General features: G+C 43.1%; 1 protein-coding gene across 4 annotated transcripts in view; it reads right to left on the reverse strand.

Annotated features, from left to right (window-relative positions):
- LOC139546288 (E3 ubiquitin-protein ligase Midline-1-like) overlaps positions 1-23,832 on the reverse strand; it is a 71,978-nt gene extending 48,146 nt beyond the window's left edge. Inside the window, exon 1 of one of the 4 annotated variants that reach the window (XM_071354483.1) lies at positions 23,703-23,832. The gene's annotated coding sequence lies outside the window, so the exon portion shown is untranslated. Of the gene's footprint in view, positions 1-4,510; positions 4,776-8,850; positions 9,051-23,702 lie in introns of those variants that run through there. The other 3 variants (XM_071354481.1, XM_071354480.1, XM_071354479.1) reach the window with 3 other exon arrangements.
- Between the last annotated feature and the right edge of the window lie 792 nt (positions 23,833-24,624).

The raw sequence follows: 24,624 nt of genomic DNA on the forward strand, positions 1-24,624 counted from the left end.
GGATGGTGATATGGGATATGGGGGTGAGGATATGGGGATATGGGGGTGAGGATATTGGGATATGGTGATGGGGATATGGGGATGGTGATATGGGATATGGGGGTGAGGATATGGTGATACGGGATGGGGATATGGGGATTTTGGGATAGGGAGTTGGGACAGCTGAGCTGGCCTGTATATTGATAATGGAGATAACTTACTCCTATTATTTTGCAATAAGAGACTTGACACATGAAATATATGTGTACTTAGCTATGTACTGTAGATGCATTATTGTTCACCGTACGATTTCACTGCTCATATGCTACAGTTACAAGCGAGTACAGTACGAAAAAAGTATTCAACCCATACAGTAAGATCCTTTTTAATTGCATGAGAAGGGATGGCATTGAGGAGAGTTGGCAGTGCTTTGGTAAGGCTTTGGTTGCCATGGTGGTGTGCAACAGATCCACAGTGCATCTTGATTCTTGTGCCAAACAGCACTCTAATCTTTTCATGGCAAGTCCTCCAGCTCAGCTCTCTCGCTCCATCTCAGATGAAAGCCTGCTTGTCTCCGAGTCAGGCCCATGGCTGCCAGTCACTCCTGCTCTCCTTGTCTCCACCGCCTACTGTGAAGACGGGTAGAATGTTTTCAAAAGGCGAAGCAACTTGTTTACAAAGGCTTTCTCCGCACAATGGGACTGGACGTGTGAAGGGTCTTTCTGTTCCCACCGACCCCAAATATACTCAAACTGACGGTTTGACATGGAGAGGCTTGAGGAGCGGTACAGATGGGAGGTTTGTACAAAGGCTTCCCAACAGAAGCGCTCAAGTTGGTGTCTAGTATACCTGCGTCACCTGACCCTCTCTTCACATCGTAGCTTGAGAGGAGCTTCCAATAAAATGGGTCAAAAGCGGCGTGATAATTGTGAAATATGAAATGCATACATCATTATGAAAAATGTCCCTCGTTTCTAAAGATAAGACAAAAAGGATGTGCCAAGAACTACTTCGCACATGCTGTATATACACGCCACGTTAGATTATTCTCACTTCGCTTGACAGAAGTACGCCCCCCCCCCCCCCCCCCCACCCCCTTATTACAGCACGTGACAGGAATCCTCCTGGAAGGCCTGTATTGAAATAGCTCTTATTCTATTCCCTTTGTATAGTTTCCAGGTAAAGCTCCAGAGGAAACAGGATTGCTCCATAATAACATTTCCACTCAGCTTTTTAGAAATGCCACTATGACAGATGCTGCAGTGTCATTGCCTCAGCAGTCCAGGTTATTTGGGGACAAGACTCTTTATACTGGTAACAACTAGTTTACCAGCAGAAGGTCAAGTCCAATATCACACCCATTTGGAGCTGAAATAAGTCTTGAGTGGGAACGTTATTTTGAAACACTCCAAAAGGACATGTCTTGACTGCGGCTTAGCAACTGTCTCCACCTCGCCCACATGAAATCCAACTTGATCCTGAATCCAGGCTGGCAAACAAAGCTGCATTTATGATTTTCTGAGAGAAAAGAGTCAAAGCCTTAAGGTTTTTAAGTATAACTCACTTCTAAACAAACTTCCCTCAACAACATAATCATACCGATAACAATGAACTTCTGGTACATAATTGTGTGAGCCACATCTGACAGTGTTATAGTTAACTGAGGTATTACATAGAGTACAAACTGAGACGGTGAGGTTTTAGATGAACATTAGACAGGCAGAAAATACAGCTTCAAACTGAGACAGTGAGGTTTTAGAGGCTAATTAGACACACAGAAAATACAGCTTCAAACTGAGACAGTGAGGTTTTAGAGGCTAATTAGACACACAGAAAATAAAGCTTCAAACTGAGACAGTGAGGTTTTAGAGGCTAATTAGACACACAGAAAATACAGCTTCAAACTGAGACAGTGAGGTTTTAGAGGCTAATTAGACACACAGAAAATACAGCTTCAAACTGAGACAGTGAGGTTTTAGAGGCTAATTAGACAGGCAGAAAATACAGCTTCAAACTGAGACAGTGAGGTTTTAGAGGCTAATTAGACAGGCAGAAAATACAGCTTCAAACTGAGACAGTGAGGTTTTAGAGGCTAATTAGACAGGCAGGAAATACAGCTTCAAACTGAGGCAGTGAGGTTTTAGAGGCTAATTAGACAGGCAGAAAATACAGCTTCAAACTGAGACAGTGAGGTTTTAGAGGCTAATTAGACAGGCAGGAAATACAGCTTCAAACTGAGACAGTGAGGTTTTAGAGGCTAATTAGACAGGCAGAAAATACAGCTTCAAACTGAGACAGTGAGGTTTTAGAGGCTAATTAGACAGGCAGAAAATACAGGTTCAAACTGAGACAGTGAGGTTTTAGAGGCTAATTAGACAGGCAGAAAATACAGCTTCAAACTGAGACAGTGAGGTTTTAGAGGCTAATTAGACACACAGAAAATACAGCTTCATCCGATCCAGAAGGCTTTGAATATTCATCAATAAATTGAAAGTGGTTATTTTGTTTCATATATACACAGTACCAGCTACAAAAGTAATTTACAACATTAACCATGTCTATACTGTATTTCTGATCAATTTGATGTTATTTTAAGGGCCAAAACAGCTGTATTTCTTTCAAAAACAAGGACATTTCTAAGTGACCCCAAGCTCTTGAACGGTAGTATATATATATATATTTATATAAACGTTTGGACACACTTACTCATTCAAGGGTTTTTCTTTTATTTGACAATTTTCTACATTGTAGAATAATAGTGAAGACATCAAAACTATGAAATAACACATATGGAATCATGTAGTAAGCAAAAAAGTGTTAAACAAATCAAAATATATTTTATATTTGAGATTCTTCAAAGTAGCCACCCTTTGCCTTGATACAGCTTTGTACACGCTTGGCATTCTCTAAAACAGCTTCACCTGGAATGCTTTTCCAACAGTCTTGAAGGAGTTACCACATATGCAGAGTTGCAAAGAAAAATCCATGGCTTTTTCATTGCAACTCTGCTTAGAAGGCCAGCATCCCGGAGTCACCTCTTCACTGTTGACGTTGAGACTGGTGTTTTGCGGGTACTATTTAATGAAGCTGCCAGTTGAGGACTTGTGAGGCATCTGTACTCTAATGTACTTGTGCTCTTGCTCAGTTGTGCACCGGGGCCTCCAACTCCTCTTTCTATTCTGGTTAGAGCCAGTTTGCTCTCTTCTGTGAAGGGAGTAATACACAGCGTTGTACGAGATCTTCAGTTTCTTGGCAATTTCTCGCATGGAATAGACATCATTTCTCAGAACAAGAATAGACTGACGAGTTTCAGAAGAAAGTTCTTTGTTTCTGGCCATTTTAAGCCTTTAATCGAACCCACAAATGCTGATGCTCCAGATACTCAACTAGTCTAAAGAAGGCCAGTTTTATTGTTATTTAATCAAGACAACAGTTTTCAGCTGTGCTAACATAATTGCAAAAGGGTTTTCTAATGAACAATTAGCCTTTTAAAATGATCAACTTGGATTAGCTAACACAACGTGCCATTGGAACACAGGAGTGATGGTTGCTGATAATGGGCCTCTGTACGCCTATGTAGATACTCCATAAACAATCAGCCGTTTCCAGCTACAATAGTCATTTACAACATTAACAATGTCTACACTGTATTTCTGATCAATTTGATGTTATTTTAATGCACAAAAAAGGTGCTTTTCTTTCAAAAAGAAGGACATTTCTAAGTGACCCCAAACTTTTGAAGAGTAGTGTCTGTATATATATAATATATATTTATATATATAAAGCATTTACCGTTTGCTCGGATGACTACCATAATATAGAACAAATATTCCAAACAGATTAATATTAATCCTTTCTAAATAAGGCTATTAGTAGCCAGGGGCTATTTCCTTGGTGGTGCTTGGCACGACAAATAGAATATATTGCAGGTTGGAAAAAACCTTCCTGAAAGACAAGATAAGGGACGGAATAGAGAAACACTGAGGCCTAATGGTTCGAAGAGTCTAAAGCACATGGGTGAGTCAGATGTAGGATGTGTCATATTATGGACTGGGTTCACACCGTCCATCCAATAATTCATCTACTTCTCCCAGGACTCTTGGTTTAGTCTGGTTATTGAACCGTTTAACTAGTCCATATGATTGCAACTAAACAGATTCATACATGAAGTTTTCTGAACATAATACACTTGTCAAATGTATAGGGTTTCAGGTACAGGTGTATCAAAACTAGCCACATTATTCCCCATCATCAAACAATAGTTTATTTAGGTTCATAAATATACTAAATAAGAGGATAATGCTCCACAAAAGTAATGTGATATCCTTCAAACACTTCAAACTAGAAACGAAAATCTAAAGCATTCCTGTAACTCACTTACAAGTAAAAGTATACTGTTGATATCATGAATCAGCATGCAAAGAATCTGAAGACTCTACCGCTCTCTATGACATCATAATAAATAGCTACACTCATAAATTACAACAACTTTCCACAATATACAAGCCTTCACAGAGTAATCAGTACTCACATATTACGTTCCAGGGTTGTCCTGTCCAACAGAGAGGAATGATGCAACTCCCACTGAACGGTTATTAAACCCTCTACTGCATGTCACTGGCACATGGATGAAACTCTGCCTCCAAACATAACACAGCCACCTAGTTACTGTGGTGCCTTCCCTCCCTCTGCCTCAGCCCCAGCCCTGGCTGTATGCTCACGGAAGCGTGTAACATGCTGGGGAAGCGTCATTTCCACTGGGTTATTTCAAGGACGCTGCCTCCATTAAGGGCTAGGGCTCTCTATTTCCCATCTATCCCTTCTCCACGCCATGAGACAAAAGGTAAGCCAATGTGAAGACAAAGGCTGGGGAGCAGGGGGAACCTTGGGGACTCTATTGTGATGAGGCTGGGGATGGGGCTGGAACTCACTATAGAACATAACCAGGCTGAAGCCAGATGGGGTCAGCCTCCAAGGCTCGACTGCTTCGCTGCATCCCATCCACACACCCATTCATCATCGCAATAGATAGACAACACTGGTCAATGAAAGCTACTCACGAGATCACGAATGGTCAAATAAATGTTCAATTCCAAGACCACAAAAAGTGACAGTGAGGTTTTAGATGAACATTAGACAGGCAGCAAATACAGCTTCATCTGATCCAGAAGGCGTTGAATATTCATCAATAAATTGAAAGTGGTTATTTTGTTTCATATATACACAGTACCAGCTACAAAAGTCATTTTCAACAATAACCATGTCTATACTGTATTTCTGATCAATTTGATGTTATTTTCTAGGATCTAGGTTGGAAGGGCGACGTCTTCATTGATGTCTCCGATGTTAGCATGGTCAGCTGTGAGAACAGAGATGTAATGCAAGTGAATGCGAGCATGTTTTAACGATAAATGTTTATCAGATTTATTATGAGGCTGTATTGAATATTTCTGCATTCATCCAGCCAGGAGACTTAACATTAAATTGAGGGTTAAATCCAGTATCAACGACACTGTACTGAACTAAATCTGCATCATTCTGTGAGAACCCTATCATTGTTTTATTCTACCTTTATTGTCCCCCACAGACAGTTCTATTGGAAATGTAGATTAGCATCTGATGTGGATGTGCCCACGGTAACCATGGCAAAGGTTCAAGATTTTAATTACTCTGCTGCCCCATCAGTAAGAGGATCTCCCCCAAGGCTCACTTCTGAAAAAGACAAGGCTAATGAATCAAATAAGGGATAAACGTACACGTTCTGTACATTACCTTGGAAATAATGGACGACGCAGCAGGACGAGGCTGAGTCCCTTGGAGGAGTTCATCCCCCCCAAGGTAATGTACAGAACAGAGGAATTATCCCGCTTATACCACAGCTGCCAAAGAAAACAATACTCAAGCATAAATTTATCCGTAGAATATTTTTTTATTGTAGTTGATATTTTCATTATAAGCAAATTCATACTTTATTATCTTTTGGTTGTATATTTATGGATGTGACCCAGTTGGATGAAAGAAGTGCAGGAGCTGTCTTTTTCCAAGTCAGTTCGTTAGACTATGTTCACAGAAATTCCCAAACGACAGTATGCTATAGAGACCTCTGATTATTCACTGCTAAGGGTTCATACACATTTTGACAGATGGAATTTCAATGACTTTTCCATGACTTCTCCATGACTTTTAAACAATTTTTACAAAAATGATAAATAATTGGTAGCGTCTCTATATAGCCTACATTAAAAAGTATTCATAAATGTGGTATTGACACTAGAAGGCTGCTGGTCTCTGATCCCATGTAGACCTACTATTTCCTGCCATTGCGCTCTCAAATCAATCAAGGCTCCACAAAGTAGAATAACTGCACTGTTAGGCTACTGTATAAAACACATGTGGTCCACCCTGCACCTGGAGAGGTACTGAGCGCGCAGGCTTTTGATCTAGCCCTGAAACACACCGAGTCTGCTTATCAAGGTCCTGTTGAGAAGCTGGTGTTTAGGCTATATCAAATCAAATTTTATTGGTCACATACACATGTTTAGCAGATGTTATTACAGGGTGTAGCGAAATGCTTGTAGCTTCTAGCTCCAACAGTGCAGTAATATCTAACAAGTAATATCTAACAATATCACAACAATACACACAATACACACAAATCTGAAAGTAAAGGAATGGAATTAATAATATATAAATATACTGTTGTGTGTTAGAGCAGGGCTCCAATCAAAAGCCAGCACACCCAGTAGGCTTAGACCTCCTGGAGGACGGCTGGAAACCCTTTACATAAAAGGTTGTAACATTACAACCAAATAGTTTTCTATCTTTCTACAATTCAATGATTCAGGGATAAAATGGATAAGGTAGGCTACTTCAAAGCAAAGTAGCTAATACATGTTTATCTATAACCTTGAAAAGGCAAAAATATGAATGTTTCAGGGGAGATCTATGCACAGCATGGAAGTTATTTGTCAATTAGGCTATTCTTTGGATATTTTTTAACATTGTCTGAATTACATAGCCTACTATTTAATAGAGGGGAATCCACAGCTTTCAAATAACAATGTCAGATTTATTTCTCAACAGTGCTGGTGTTGTGCCAGAAATCTCCCCCCTGCCAGAATTCTCCCCCCTTCGCGTTCTTCATTGCTGCGACTTGCTTGCTAGTTGAGATATCTGCTCTTCACTCAGTTTTCGGTTGAGCTATTTATTTCAAGTGTATGTGGTGGTTCTAGCTTGTATGGCGCCCTTGGCGAACCCCCCCCTTCAGCGCCTGCGCCCGCCCCCTCCCGCACCCGGGGGAGCCCATGTCCGCCCCCGGCAAGATGCCGCCCGCTGGGCGGCTGCCCATGTCGCCCGTACCTAAATCCGCTAATGATTTGTATTAGTCTATAAATAAATCTCTTTGCCAAAATTCACCATCTCTCCCATGTCTTATTCAACTAGTATTTTTGAAAGCGTAAGGATAATAATTGAGCCGTAGTCGTTCTGAAACGTGTATTGTTTGCCTACATTTGACACCCTCCTCTATGTTTAATATAACACACATACATTCATTAGTATTTTTGCTTGCCTATCCTGATGTGAAGTTTGTTCTATAGAAAGTATTTGACTCTGATGTGTGCCACAGAAAGTATTTGACTCTAGCCACAATATTAAGGAAATTATTATGAGGGAGGGGGGGGGGCGGATTCTGTCAGGGGGGAGATTTTCAGCACAACACCTGTGGAAAGGTGAAAACGAGTCAAAGACATTAATGCTTATAGCTAAATAGTTAACTAGTGAGATCAGTAGCCATGCTACAAGCTATGTTTTGAATCGACTATATAGTAAGTATATCATTATTTTGATTGGCTACCTGCTTCTGAAATGTGTCTCTCTCCTCGGGCAACGGCACGGCACACTCACACACAGATGATGCACATCACACTGTGTGTGTGCTGGCCTAATTCTGATCATGTCTGATATGTCGACTTTTAAGTGAGTGATGATATATTTAGGAAAGAGGAAAACACTATATTAAAATTCCATTGACTTTTCCAGGATTTTCAAGACCATAAGAACCCTCATTTGACATCTTGGAACACCGTATCCTGCCCATTCAGGCTGGCACATTCTCAATCTGTGCATTCTGAAGCTGACACCATATACTGTAGACTGGCATGCATACACCGGATTCACAGACTAGCAGCAAATAAACTTAAACAAAGCGAAATAAGGACATGAATTCCCACTCTCCGTTGCTATTCAATGCCGCTCCCGCCTTCATTCCGCTTTGATCAAACTTTTTGTGTGAATCCAGGCCGGTGATAGGCCATTTTGTTTTATAGAGGAGCTGAAATGCAGTTCCCCAAAAATTGGAGGTGCTGGTACAACCCTCCAGACAGCTTAGACCCAAGACAAGCACTGGTTGTTTGTTTTATATGTTTCACTGCCATGCTCGCTGGCAACGTTCTTGTCCCATGCTCGCTAGCTAGCCAACTAACTATGGCGAACACAGTCACGACCTCTGCAGACAGGATAAAAGCAAAGGAGCTGCATTTGCGTTTGTTTAAGCTGTTTTCTATTGACATTCATTTGGATACATCCAAATTGAAGATGATGCCTAAGTTTGCCTGGCAAAGCTAGAAAATGTTGGCTTCTCGTCAAGACATTACGAGGAAATCGCATTGCATATCAAACTCTAGGCTAGAAGCTAGCTACCTTAGCTAAATAGTTTGTTGCTAGCAAACCTGCCAAGATGACAACCAAATGAACAAATATTTGCTTGAAACAGATGGTCAAACTAGAAACATGGGAGGATTTGACAGCATAGAGTCACTTGTGTCATGACTGCAACAGTAGGAACCAGAGAAATGTATGGTCAGCACTCACCACGTCAGGTCATCAGATGCTCCAATAAATAGATGTCTGTTTTTCCTCCTTGAACCTGCATTTACAATGTATACAATTTCGTTATGTGTGGTTGTTGGTTTAGCTCTCTGTAACTTTGCAGCATGTACAGTTGTGTAGGCACATGTTGCGTCATGATTTCAAGGTGTCTGGGATATCTATTCGAACAGAGTCCCGATATATTTTCCAACTGTAAGTTATCTGGTTTTAATAGCCATTTGAGAATTCCCTTCTAGCCAATCAGAAGCGAGTATTCAACAACGCTGTGGTATAAATCAATATAGAAATGCGTTTATAGCTGCATCACAGAGTCATACAATAACTAATTAACCTACTTTTAACTCTGTCAACAATATGACTCATAGAATAGCGATAGAATAGCAATGCCGATGCCTGGTATCCTCATAACCTTTGTTTGTTGTTTTCAGTTTGAGAAGCTGTGGTTAAGTGTCTAGCGCGTGGAACTGGAAAGCCAAATGTATATACGCCACAGCAAGAGATCCACTGAATGTAAACAACCTTTGAACTGCTTTCTGATTAGCCCGGATAACATATACAGTGGGGAGAACAAGTATTTGATACACTGCCGATTTTGCAGGTTTTCCTACTTACAAAGCATGTAGAGGTCTGTAATTTTTATCATAGGTACACTTCAACTATGAGAGATGGAATCTAAAACAAAAATCCAGAAAATCACATTGTATGATTTTTAAGTAATTAATTTGCATTTTATTGCATGACATAAGTATTTGATACATCAGAAAAGCAGAACTTAATATTTGGTACAGAAACCTTTGTTTGCAATTACAGAGATCATACGTTTCCTGTAGTTCTTGACTAGGTTTGCACACACTGCAGCAGGGATTTTGGCCCACTCCTCCCTACAGATCTTCTCCAGATCCTTCAGGTTTCGGGGCTGTCGCTGGGCAATACGGACTTTCAGCTCCCTCCAAAGATTTTCTATTGGGTTCAGGTCTGGAGACTGGCTAGGCCACTCCAGGACCTTGAGATGCTTCTTACGGAGCCACTCCTTAGTTGCCATGGCTGTGTGCTTCGTGTCGTTGTCATGCTGGAAGACCCAGCCACAACCCATCTTCAATGCTCTTACTGAGGGAAGGAGGTTGTTGGCCAAGATCTCGCGATACATGGCCCCATCCATCCTCCCCTCAATACGGTGCAGTCGTCCTGTCCCCTTTGCAGAAAAGCATCCCCAAAGAATGATGTTTCCACCTCCATGCTTCACGGTTGGGATGGTGTTCTTGGGGTTGTACTCATACTTCTTCTTCCTCCAAACACGGCGAGTGGAGTTAGACCAAAAAGCTCTATTTTTGTCTCATCAGACCACATGACCTTCTCCCATTCCTCCTCTGGATCATCCAGATGGTCATTGGCAAACTTCAGACAGGCCTGGACATGCACTGGCTTAAGCAGGGGGACCTTGCGTGCGCTGCAGGATTTTAATCCATGACGGCGTAGTGTGTTACTAATGGTTTTCTTTGAGACTGTGGTCCCAGCTCTCTTCAGGTCATTGACCAGGTCCTGCCGTGTAGTTCTGGGCTGATCCCTCACCTTCCTCATGATCATTGATGCCCCACGAGGTGAAATCTTGCATGGAGCCCCAGACCGAGGGTGATTGACCGTCATCTTGAACTTCTTCCATTTTCTAATAATTGCGCCAACAGTTGTTTCCTTCTCACCAAGCTGCTTGCCTATTGTCCTGTAGCCCATCCCAGCCTTGTGCAGGTCTACAATTTTATCCCTGATGTCCTTACACAGCTCTCTGGTCTTGGCCATTGTGGAGAGGTTGGAATCTGTTTGATTGTGTGTGGACAGGTGTCTTTTATACAGGTAACGAGTTCAAACAGGTGCAGTTAATACAGGTAATGAGTGGAGAACAGGAGGGCTTCTTAAAGAAAAACTAACAGGTCTGTGAGAGCCGGAATTCTTACTGGTTGGTAGGTGATCAAATACTTATGTCATGCAATAAAATGCAAATTAATTATTTAAAAATCATACAATGTGATTTTCTGGATTTTTGTTTTAGATTCCGTCTCTCACAGTTGAAGTGTACCTATGATAAAAATTACAGACCTCTACATGCTTTGTAAGTAGGAAAACCTGCAAAATCGGCAGTGTATCAAATACTTGTTCTCCCCACTGTAGTTGTCTATGAGGGGCTATAGGAGTCATTGACCTGGAAGTGATGCTTTTCCTCTGGCTGTAGGCTGCTACGGTATACTACAGCGTGATTGGCTCCATGGCTACGACCCTGCCTGCCAGCACTGTGGCATCACACGAGCTGTAGCCAACCAACAGCAGCCATGGTCTGAACTGACACAGTGTAGGATGTTATCAGGAGCATAGAAAAAGACTTGGAGGAACTGTATGCTGTTTAACAGTGTAATATGGAGGATGTCTACATTTCCCATGTTGCTTGGTGTTGCTTGGGTGGGGCATTCCCTGTACTCTGTACAGTTCTTATCTACCGATACGCTGTAGACTCTTAAAATATCATAACAGTGCTGGTATGTGTATCAAACAGCACTTCTACCACGATTAAGACTATACAATAACTTTGCATAAAGAGATGACTTTGGAGTTTCACCTCTGGTGGTCCACTGTGTTCCTGATACCTGACTCCTCAAAAGGTCAGAGGTCATGTAATCTCCTTTCAAAGACACATGTCAGGATTAGACTGTTTACGATGAGGCAGGTTATGACTAGCTAGCCTGGCTCACTCTACAAACCCACAACTTGGACACAAAGCCTGCAGACAATGTATGACTCAAATGTCCAGCACAGATAAATCTGTGGTTTAGAGCAGCACAATGTGATACTGAATATCTGTCGTTTTCCCAGTTAAACAGGGAGTAACTTATGGGACAGTAAGGTCTTGTGTTGTGTTTAGTTCCACAGAATAGCCCATAGCCAAAGACTGTTTGCTTCATTTTTTTCTTGAAAAAATGTATCATTCTTTTGTAGGACTGTGGTGAAAGCCAGCCACATTCTTTACTGCTTGGAGAGCCCTATAATTGCTTCCAGCAGGTTCTGAGGGTTTTCTGAGACACTGTTAGACTATGAGATGTCTTCATTAAGCATCATCACAACTTAAAGGGGCAATCTGCAGTTGCTTCATCCATTTCTGGGCTTCTGAATTAATTAAATGAATCCATTGATTCTTGAAGAATATAACTTAGAAACACCTCATGAGCTCAGTTCAACTGTCACACTCCATGAAAACCACAAATATAAGCTTGTTTTACTCCAATGTTTGTAAACAAAGCAAAATGTAATCAAACACTATATACGGTTGCCTCAAAACATGGTTAAAACTACAATTTTGATATCATGGATGGTCAGTCCTTGCATCCATAGTTCTGTCTAGGAATGTGTCCAGCCCTATCCCTCAGATTTTTTACCGAAACAGGGGTGGGGATTTGGCTTTGTAATTGTTTCAACTGCTGATTGACACATTAAAGATGTTTTTCTCAATTCAGATGAGATGAGAAATGTCCAGGTCATACATTTACACAGCTAACAACTGCTTAATTAAACTTATAGTAGTCATTAGTACATTCATGATACCCCTGATCAAATCATCAATTAACTTTAATACAGACCCTATTGTACTGTGCCTTGCATCCTCCCACAAACAAACAGTCTTAAAAAACGGAACAAAGTGGAGACTAGACTACTACTATCTAGACTACTGTGGCCTATCCTAGGACAGGCTGAGCACTGCTGGAGCCAAGCTGTTAGAGACCTGGGTCGGAGCTCTGGGTCTGAGCTCGGGGTCTGGGTCGGAGCTCTGGGTCTGGGTCGGAGCTCTGGGTCTGAGCTCTGGGTCTGAGCTCTGGGTCTGAGCTCTGGGTCTGGGTCGGAGCTCTGGGTCTGGGTCGGAGCTCTGGGTCTGGGTCGGAGCTCTGGGTCTGGGTCTGAGCACTGGGTCTGGGTCTGAGCTCTGGGTCTGGGTCTGGGTCTGGGTCTGAGCTCTGGGTCTGAGCTCTGGGTCTGAACTCTGGGTCTGGGTCTAGGTCTGGGTCTGAGCTCTGGGTCTGGGTCTAGGTTTGGGTCTAGGTCTGGGTCGGAGCTCTAGGTCTGGGTCTGAGCTCTGGGTCTGAGCTCTGGGTCTGGGTCTAGGTCTGGGTCTGAGCTCTGGGTCTGGGTCTAGGTCTGGGTCGGAGCTCTAGGTCTGGGTCTGAGCTCTGGGTCTGGGTCTAGGTCTGGGTCTAGGTCTGGGTCTGAGCTCTGGGTCTGGGTCTAGGTCTGGGTCTGAGCTCTGGGTCTGGGTCTAGGTCTGGGTCTGAGCTCTGGGTCTGATCTCTGGGTGTTGCTGGGTGCATTCCATCCTAACTAGACTACTGGCTCTGAGGGATAATCAAAACACTAACACTACTTTATTCCCTCACTGGGAATGGTCACATGCTGGGTTGTTGGATGGCAGAATAGCTTATCACAGTGGATATAAGTTAGCTATCACTTGTCGGCATATATCATTGTTGTCCTACATGATAATTGAGAAGGTTCTGGTTAGATGGTGTTGAGTAGTCTATCAGTTTACTGACATAGCTGAAAGTTTAACTGCTTTGGCCTACTTGAGGAATGCAGAATATCCTTCTTTCACTCCTTCTCCATATGTATCTCACATGCTTTAAAGTATTTGCAGGAGTCATTCCCCAAACTTGGCTCGAGCAATAGACTCCCATTTCAAAATGGGTTAAACAGTCGCCTTATCCCTTGAGCTCAGATTGTCTTCTCTGAGAACGAGAGCTTGTGCTCCAGCCTCCAACAGCAGAGGAGTATCCAACCACACGTTGTGGTGACTGACACACAGACTCAGCATTTTTCCTTCCACAGTCGCTATTATGGCACAACACTGGGGCTCACATCAACACAGAGTCGTGTTCCTTCACAACACCCAGGTCTGGGGAACTCACACTCACCAATGGCCTTGCCTCTCTTGATCTGTGATTTACTGTATGGGTTTACTGTATTTATCATTAAGGAGAACAGTATTGAGGCTGAAGTGGAATTTAAAAGGTGATAAAGCAAGAGCAACAAAAATTCACACTTTTAAACGTAAATACAAAAATCACAAGAAATCCACATATTCATGAGATAATAGCTGAAAAAAGGAGTTGGGTAAGGAATTCTTTCCAGCAGTGAGAGAAAGGTTCTGTTTAGCTCAGTGTGTTAGAGCATAGTGCCTGCACCATGCCAGGGTTGTTGGTTCAATTCCCATGGGGGACCAGTAGGAAAAATGTATGCACTCACTACTTTAAGTTGTTCTGGATAAGAGCATCTGCTAAAAGGAAAAGGCGCTACAGATGAATGTAGAGAGAAAATAATACTGCGTCAGTCCCTTTAATATGAATTCTACAAAGAGTCTCTAGAGTGTTCAAACACCACCAGATGCTTTTTTAAAGGAAACCAAAATGAATTTACCAGAGTCCCACTTTTACAAGTGTTGGCACAGTTATATGTATTTTATCCTTTCCTAAAATAACATGCCATTGGTGTCATTTTAACCAAAAAGCTTTAGATTAAGATATATGCCATAATGTTTATTTCAAATGATAAGCTTTATAGTGTAAAGTTACATGGAATGGAAACCCGCTGTCCTTAAGTACAGTAGCTGCCTGACAGATAAATGGTTGCCTGAAAATAAGAATGCAATTCACAGGAGGCTGCTGAGAACGGATCATAATAATGGCCGGAACGGAGCCAATGGAATGGCATCAAACACCTGGAAACCTTGTGTTTGATGTATTTGATACCATTCCACTATTCTGCTCCAGTCATTTCCACGAGCCCATTCTCCCCAATTAAGATGCCACCAACCTCCTGTGGTACGCATTCCTTTTTCTGTTTAATAAGCCAACGGCAGACCAGTTTCCTCTTTGTGTTACCTGGTAACTCACTGGACCAGTCAGATCAGTTTCCTCTTTGTGGTACCTGGTAACTCACTGGACCAGTCAGATCAGTTTCCTCTTTGTGGTACCTGGTAACTCACTGGACCAGTCAGACCAGTTTCCTCTTTGTGTTACCTGGTAACTCACTGGACCAGTCAGATCAGTTTCCTCTTTGTGGTACCTGGTAACTCACTGGACCAGTCAGATCAGTTTCTTCTTTGTGGTACCTGGTAACTCACTGGACCAGTCAGATCAGTTTCTTCTTTGTGGTACCTGGTAACTCCCTGGACCAGTCAGATCAGTTTCCTCTTTGTGGTACCTGGTAACTCACTGGACCAGTCAGATCAGTTTCCTCTTTGTGGTACCTGGTAACTCACTGGACCAGTCAGACCAGTTTCTTCTTTGTGGTACCTGGTAACTCACTGGACCAGTCAGATCAGATTCCTCTTTGTGGAACCTGGTAACTCACTGGACCAGTCAGATCAGTTTCCTCTTTGTGGTACCTGGTAACTCACTGGACCAGTCAGATCAGTTTCCTCTTTGTTTTACCTGGTAACTCACTGGACCAGTCAGATCAGATTCCTCTTTGTGGAACCTGGTAACTCACTGGACCAGTCAGACCAGTTTCCTCTTTGTGGTACCTGGTAACTCACTGGACCAGTCAGATCAGATTCCTCTTTCTGGTACCTGGTAACTCACTGGACCAGTCAGATCAGTTTCCTCTTTGTGGTACCTGGTAACTCACTGGACCAGTCAGATCAGTTTCTTCTTTGTGGTACCTGGTAACTCACTGGACCAGTCAGATCAGTTTCCTCTTTGTTTTACCTGGTAACTCACTGGACCAGTCAGATCAGTTTCCTCTTTGTGGTACCTGGTAACTCACTGGGCCAGTCAGATCAGTTTCCTCTTTGTGGTACCTGGTAACTCACTGGACCAGTCAGATCAGATTCCTCTTTGTGGTACCTGGTAACTCACTGGACCAGTCAGATCAGTTTCCTCTTTGTGGTACCTGGTAACTCACTGGACCAGTCAGATCAGTTTCCTCTTTGTGGTACCTGGTAACTCACTTTACCAGTCAGATCAGTTTCCTCTTTGTGGTACCTGGTAACTCACTGGACCAGTCAGATCAGATTCCTCTTTGTGGTACCTGGTAACTCACTGGACCAGTCAGATCAGTTTCCTCTTTGTGGCACCTGGTAACTCACTGGACCAGTCAGATCAGTTTCCTCTTTGTGGTACCTGGTAACTCACTGGACCAGTCAGATCAGTTTCTTCTTTGTGGTACCTGGTAACTCACTGGACCAGTGAGATCAGTTTCTTCTTTGTGGTACCTGGTAACTCACTGGACCAGTCAGATCAGTTTCCTCTTTGTGGTACCTGGTAACTCACTGGACCAGTCAGATCAGTTTGCTCTGTGTGGTACCTGGTAACTCACTGGACCAGTCAGACCAGATTCCTCTTTGTGGTACCTGGTAACTCACTGGACCAGTCAGACCAGTTTCCTCTTTGTGGTACCTGGTAACTCACTGGACCAGTCAGATCAGATTCCTCTTTGTGGTACCTGGTAACTCACTGGACCAGTCAGATCAGTTTCCTCTTTGTGGTACCTGGTAACTCACTGGACCAGTCAGATCAGTTTCTTCTTTGTGGTACCTGGTAACTCACTGGACCAGTCAGATCAGTTTCTTCTTTGTGGTACCTGGTAACTCACTGGACCAGTCAGATCAGTTTCCTCTTTGTGGTACCTGGTAACTCACTGGACCAGTCAGATCAGTTTCCTCTTTGTTTTACCTGGTAACTCACTGGACCAGTCAGATCAGTTTCCTCTTTGTGGTACCTGGTAACTCACTGGACCAGTCAGATCAGATTCCTCTTTGTGGTACCTGGTAACTCACTGGACCAGTCAGATCAGTTTCCTCTTTGTGGTACCTGGTAACTCACTGGACCAGTCAGATCAGTTTCCTCTTTGTCTCAGATGATATGATTCATGTTCACACAGGTCTTAAATTATTCTACCTCAGCAATTCCTGCTCCTCCTTAATCTGAACTCACACGCACGCACACACACACACACACACACACACACACACACACACACACACACACACACACACACACACACACACACACACACACACACACACACACACACACACACACACACACACACACACACACACACACACACACACACACACACACACACACACAGTCACACACACACACACACAGTCACAGTAATTCACTTACAGCCCATTTCTATTCTGCTGTTTATCAGAGTGGAAGGAAAAGCCAAACAACGTTGGGCTCTAAGTCTCATGAATATTCATATAAAAGAGATTGATGAAGTCTTTTTATAGTCCCTTCTAAGGCAATACTGAGGATGTGTTATCCTAATCACTCTGCAATCCCTAATCAAATCACATTCTCTGCCTTGTGCACAATGTGCAGGGGAGACAACAATGTTGAGTCAGCAGCAATTTAGAAGCTGAGAGACGCAAGTGAAAGTCATGGAGAAAGTTATGCAAAAACTCAATCATGAACACAATTCACAGTTTCATCACTAATCCAGTGTTGTCACTGCCTTCCTGAAGACAAACAATGTATACGAAATGCTTCAGTCTGGTTTTAGACCCCATCATAGCACTGAGACTGCACTTGTGATGGTGGTAAATGACCTTTTAATGGCGTCAGACCGAGGCTCTGCATCTGTCCTCGTGCTTCTAGACCTTTGTGCTGCCTTTGATACCATCGGTCACCACATTCTTTTGGAGAGATTGGAAACCCAAATTGGTCTACACGGACAAGTTCTGGCCTGGTTTAGATCTTATCTGTCGGAAAGATATCAGTTTGTCTCTGTGAATGGTTTGTCCTCTGACAAATCAACTGTAAATTTCGGTGTTCCTCAAGGTTCCGTTTTAGGACCACTATTGTTTTCACTATATATTTTACCTCTTGGGGATGTCATTCGAAAACATAATGTTAACTTTCACTGCTATGCGGATGACACACAGCTGTACATTTCAATGAAACATGGTGAAACACCAAAATTGGCCTCGCTAGAAGCCTGTGTTTCAGACATAAGGAAGTGGATGGCTGCAAACGTTCTACTTTTAAACTCGGACAAAACATAGATGCTTGTTCTAGGTCCCAAGAAACAAAGAGAACTTCTGTAAAATCTGACAATTAATCTTGATGGTTGTAAAGTCGTCTCAAATAAAACTGAGAAAGACCTCGGCGTTACTCTGGACCCTGATCTCTCTTTTGACGAACATATCAAGACTGTTTCAAGGACAGCTTTTTTCCATCTACGTAACATTGCAAAAATCAGAAACTTTCTGTCCAAAAATGATGCAGAAAAATTAATCCATGCTTTTGTTACTTCTAGGTTAGACTACTGCAATGCTCTACTTTCCGGCTACCCGGATAAAGCACTAAATAAACTTCAGTTAGTGCTAAATACAGCTGCTAGAATCCTGACTAGAACCAAAAAATTTGATCATATTACTCCAGTGCTAGCCTCCCTACACTGGCTTCCTGTTAAGGCAAGGGCTGATTTCAAGGTTTTACTGCTAACCTACAAAGCATTATATGGGCTTGCTCCTACCTATCTTTCCGATTTGGTCTTGCCGTACATACCTACACGTACGCTACGGTCACAAGACCCAGGCCTCCTAATTGTCCCTAGAATTTCTAAGCAAACAGCTGGAGGCTGGGCTTTCTCCTATAGAGCTCCCTTTTTATGGAATGGTCTGCCTACCCATGTGAGAGACGCAGACTCGGTCTCAACTTTTAAGTCTTTACTGAAGACTCATCTCTTCAGTGGGTCATATGATTGAGTATAGTCTGGCCCAGGAGTGTGAAGGTGAACGGAAAGGCTCTGGAGCAACTAACCGCCCTTGCTGTCTCTGCCTGGCCGGTTCCCCTCTCTCCATTGGGATTCTCTGCCTCTAACCCTATTACATGGGCTGAGTCACTGGCTTACTGGTGCTCTTCCATGCTGTCCCTAGGAGGAGTGTGTCACTTGAATGGGTTGAGTCACTGACGTGATCTTCTTGTCTGGGTTGACACCCCACCTTGGGTTGTGCCGTGGCGGAGATCTTTGTGGGCTATACTCGGCCTTGTCTCAGGATGGTAAGTTGGTGGTTGATGGTGATATCCCTCTAGTGGTGTGGGGGCTGTGCTTTGGCAAAGTGGGTGGGGTTATATCCTTCCTGTTTGCCCCTGTCCGGGGGTATCATCGGATGGGGCCACAGTGTCTCCTGACCCCTCCTGTCTCAGCCTCCAGTATTTATGCTGCAGTAGATTATGTGTCGGGGGGCTAGGGTCAGTTTGTTATATCTGGAGTACTTCTCCTGTCTTATCCGGTGTCCTGTGTTAATTTAAGTATGCTCTCTCTAATTCTCTCTTTCTCTCTTTCTTTCTCTCTCTCTCTCGGAGGACCTGAGCCCTAGGACCATGCCTCAGGACTACCTGGCATGATGACTCCTTGCTCTCCCCAGTCCACCTGGCCGTGCTGCTGCTCCAGTTTCAACTGTTCTGCCTGCGGCTATGGAACCCTGACCTGTTCACCGGACGTGCTACCTGTCCCAGACCTGCTGTTTTCAACTCTCTAGAGACAGCAGGAGCGGTAGAGATACTCTTCATGATCTATTAAAAGCCAACTGACATTTATTCCTGAGGTGCTGACTTGCTGCACCCTCGACAACTACTGTGATTATTATTATTTGACCATGCTGGTCATTTAAGAACATTTGAACATCTTGGCTATGTTCTGTTATAATCTCCACCCGGCACAGCCAGAAGAGGACTGGCCACCCCTCATAGCCTGGTTCCTCTCTAGGTTTCTTCCTAGGTTTTGGCCTTTCTAGGGAGTTTTTCCTAGCCACCTTCTACACCTGCATTGCTTGCTGTTTGGGGTTTTAGGCTGGGTTTCTGTACAGCACTTTGAGATATCAGCTGATGTAAGAAGGGCTATATAAATACATTTGATTTGATTAGTCCTTACACATGTAGGATCTAAATTTGAACCAGTTTGCTACATCAGAAAAATAATCCTGTAGCAACAGGAAATGTCAATTATTATTTGGATTATAATTAATGGACATTTTTGTAGGGATTGAAACATTCTTTCTTAAGGGAACATTTCAAAGTGGAAATTACAAACTTCAGAAGCCATTTAAAACCTCAAATACACTACAAGTTTAACATTTTCAGGAAAGTTCTCTTCCAACCGGGTGATCAAATTAGGATACTACATTTGTAGACCTCTAGAGCAGGGTTCCCCAACTGGTGGTGCCAGTTATATACACTGCTCAAAAAAATAAAGGGAACACTTAAACAACACAATGTAAATCCAAGTCAATCACACTTCTGTGAAATCAAACTGTCCACTTATTGTCCACTCAACACTGATTGACAATAAATTTCACATGCTGTTGTGCAAATGGTATAGACAAAAGGTGGAAATTATAGGCAATTAGCAAGACACCCCCAATAAAGGAGTGGTTCTGCAGGTGGTGACCACAGACCACTTCTCAGTTCCTATGCTTCCTGGCTGATGTTTTGGTCACTTTTGAATGCTGGCGGTGCTTTCACTCTAGTGGTAGCATGAGACGGAGTCTACAACCCACACAAGTGGCTCAGGTAGTGCAGCTCATCCAGGATGGCACATCAATGCGAGCTGTGGCAAGAAGGTTTTGCTGTGACTGTCAGTGTAGTGTCCAGAGCATGGAGGCACTACCAGGAGACAGGCCAGTACATCAGGAGACGTGGAGGAGGCCGTAGGAGGGCAACAACCCAGCAGCAGGACCGCTACCTCCGCCTTTGTGCAAGGAGGAGCAGGTGGAGCACTGCCAGAGCCCTGCAAAATGACCTCCAGTAGGCCACAAATGTGCATGTGTCTGCTCAAACGGTCAGAAACAGACTCCATGAGGGTGGTATGAGGGCCCGACGTCCACAGGTGGGGATTGTGCTTACAGCCCAACACCGTGCAGGACGTTTGGCATTTGCCAGAGAACACCAAGATTGGCAAATTCGCCACTGGCGCCCTGTGCTCTTCACAGATGAAAGCAGGTTCACACTGAGCACATGAGCACATGTGACAGACGTGACAGAGTCTGGAGATGCCGTGGAGAATGTTCTGCTGCCTGCAACATCCTCCAGCATGACCGGTTTGGCGGTGGGTCAGTCATGGTGTGGGGTGGCATTTCTTTGGGGGCCGCACAGCCCTCCATGTGCTCGCCAGAGGTAGCCTGACTGCCATTAGGTACCGAGATGAGATCCTCAGACCCCTTGTGAGACCATATGCTGGTGCGGTTGGCCCTGGGTTCCTCCTAATGCAAGACCTCATGTGGCTGGAGTGTGTCAGCAGTTCCTGCAAGAGGAAGGCATTGATGTTATGGACTGGCCCGCCCGTTCCCCAGACCTGAATCCAATTGAGCACATCTGGGACATCATGTCTCGCTCCATCCACCAACGCCACGTTGCACCACAGACTATCCAGGAGTTGGCGGATGCTTTAGTCCAGGTCTGGGAGGAGATCCCTCAGGAGACCATCCGCCACCTCATCAGGAGCATGCCCAGGCGTTGTAGGGAGGTCATACAGGCACGTGGAGGCCACACACACTACTGAGCCTCATTTTGACTTGTTTTAAGGACATTACATCAAAGTTGGATCAGCCTGTAGTGTGGTTTTCCACTTTAATTTTGAGTGTGACTCCAAATCCAGACCTCCATGGGTTGATAATTTTTGTGTGATTTTGTTGTCAGCACATTCAACTATGTAAAGAAAAAAGTATTTAATAAGAATATTTCATTCATTCAGATCTAGGATGTGTTATTTTAGTGTTCCCTTTATTTTTTTGAGCAGTGTATATATATCTACACAGTTGAAGTCGGAAGTTTACATACACCTTAGCCAAATACATTTAAACTCAGTTTTTCACAATTCCTGACATTTAATCCTAGTAAAAATTCCCTGTCTTAGGTCACCACTTTATTTTAAGAATGTGAAATGTTAGAATAATAGTAGAGAGAATGATTTTATTTCAGCTTTTATTCTTTTCATCACATTCCCAGTGGGTCAGAGGTTTACATACACTCAATTAGTATTTGGTAGCATTGCCCATAAATTGTTTAACTTGGGTCAAACGTTTCGGGTAGCCTTCCACAAGCTTCCCACAATAATTTGGGTGAATTTTGGCCCATTCCTCCTGACAGAGCTGGTGTAACTGAGTCAGGTTTGTAGGCCTCCTTGCTCGCACACTATTTTTCAGATCTGCCCACAAATTATCCTATAGGATTGAGGTTAGGGCTTTGTGATGGCCACTCCAATACCTTGACTTTGTTGTCCTTAAGCCATTTTGCCACAACTTTGGAAGTATGCTTGGGGTCATTGTCCATTTGGAAGGCCCATTTGCGACCAAGCTTTAACTTCCTGACTGATGTCTTGATGTTGCTTCAATATATCCACATAATTGGACTGGTGTCAGTCCCTCCTGCAGCAAAGCACCCCCACAACATGATGCTTCCACCCCCGTGCTTGACGGTTGGGATAGTGTTCTTCGGCTTGCAAGCCTCCCCCTTTTTCCTCCAAACATAACGATGGTCATTATGGCCAAACAGTTCTATTTTAGTTTCATCAGACCAGAGGACATTTCTCCAAAAAGTACGATCTTTGTCCCCATGTGCAGTTGCAAACCGTAGTCTGGCTTTTTTATGGCAGTTTTGGAGCAGTGGCTTCTTCCTTGCTGAGCGGCATTTCAGGTTAGGTCAATATAGGACTCGTTTAACTGTGGATATAGATACTTTTGTACCCGTTTCCTCCAGCATCTTCACAAGGTCCTTTGCTGTTGTTCTGGGATTGATTTGCACTTTTCGCATCAAAGTACGTTCATCTCTAGGAGACAGATCTCGTCTCCTTCGTGAGCGTTATGAAGGCTGCGTGGTTCCATGGTGTTTATACTTGCATACTATTGTTTGTACAGATGAACGTGGTACCTTCAGGCGTTGAACCAGACTTGTGGAGGTCCACAATTTTTTTTATCTTTTTCTGAGGTCTTGACTGATTTCTTTTGATTTTCCCATTATGTCAATCAAAGAGCACTGAGTTTGAAGGTAGGCCTTGCAATACATCCACATGTATACCTCCAATTGACTGAAATGATGTCAGTTAGCATATCAGAAGCTTCTAAAGCCATGACATCATTTTCTGGAATTTTCCAAGCTGTTTAAAGGCACAGTCAACTTAGTGTATGTAAACTTCTGACCCACTGGAATTGTGATACAGTGAATTATAAGTGAAATAATCTGTCTGTAAACAATTGTTGGAAAAATTACTTGTGTCATGCACAAAGTAGATGTCCTAACCAACTCGACAAATCTATAATTTGTGGAGTGGTTGAAAAACGAGTTTTAATGACTCCAACCTAAGTGTATGTAAACTTCCGACTTCAACTGTATATATAAATATATATATATGTATATATTTATATATATATATATATATACATACATACATACATACATATATACACACGTATATATATTGTTGAACATAAAAGATTGTAGAAACACAAAAGCATTTCCACGCCTAATAGATATACGTTAGATGATCGTAATCAAATGTAAGCAAGATTTGAAGTGATTATGTTTTAGTCAAATATTATTACAATTTTGGAAATATGTTCCAAAGTATTCCTATGCATAACAGAGAGATACTATGTGGTCTTATACAAATGTAAACAAGGTTTGAAATTATGTTTTTGTCAAATATTATATCTGTTTAGGCTTCTTGCGGTCAATTTGCAGTCTACAAATGATTTGTAATTATGTTTCGGCCCCCTGACCATCCGCTCAAGAAAAAGGTAGGCCCACGGCTGAATTTAGTTGAAGATCCCTGCTGTACAGTGTGCATCTTACCTGGCTCCCCGTGGCTGCCAATCCTGCCATGTTTGAGACTGTCTCTCCCAGCTGAATAATGGCAGAAAAGTAGAACCAGACAGAATGTGTCCGTGAGACAGCAGTCAGCCGGTAGAGGATTCCTCTGGTGAAAACAGACAGGAGACAGGAGGTTGTAAGTTGTTCTGTCTCACTGCTGTACCCTCCTCTTCATCAGGGTGGGTACACACACACACACACACACACACACACACACACACACACACACACACACACACACACACACACACACACACACACACACACACACACACACACACACACACACACACACATACTTTATTGACTCACACTCTGCTTCTCATCTGCCTTACAAGTTTACACAGGATCACAGAGAGCTGGGCTGAGGCCTTCTGCCCCCAGGGGAGCTGAATTACGGTAACGCCTTTACCTTTACAGTTCTTTCCACAAACACAGTGTACAACTATTTCCCTTTTCATTCACCTTCGTTATACTCTAAAAAAATATTCTCAAATATTCATCCCCCGACCCACCCATATGGTGGGAGAACTTCTCTGTTCTACACCTAAGAGGCTGTAACTTTGGAACTTCATGATTCGCTTTTGGTCGTTTGCTGTAAAAGCCAAATGAAAGATGGAAATAAGGGGAAAGTCACTGTGTTTGCTAGGACCAGCTGTGTTAGTAGCTGTCAGTGTGTTTACTAGGACTAGCTGTGTTAGTAGCTGTCGGTGTGTTTACTAGGACTAGCTGTGTTAGTAGCTGTCAGTGTGTTTACTAGGACTAGCTGTGTTAGTAGTTGTCAGTATGGATACTAGGACTAGCTGTGTTAGCTGTATGTGTGTTTACTAGGACTAGCTGTGTTAGCTGTCAGTGTGTTTAATAGGACTAGCTGTGTTAGCTGCCAGTGTGTTTACTAGGACTA

This window comes from Salvelinus alpinus, chromosome 20 (assembly GCF_045679555.1).
Source record: "Salvelinus alpinus chromosome 20, SLU_Salpinus.1, whole genome shotgun sequence".
NCBI classification, from domain to species: Eukaryota; Metazoa; Chordata; class Actinopteri; order Salmoniformes; family Salmonidae; genus Salvelinus; species Salvelinus alpinus.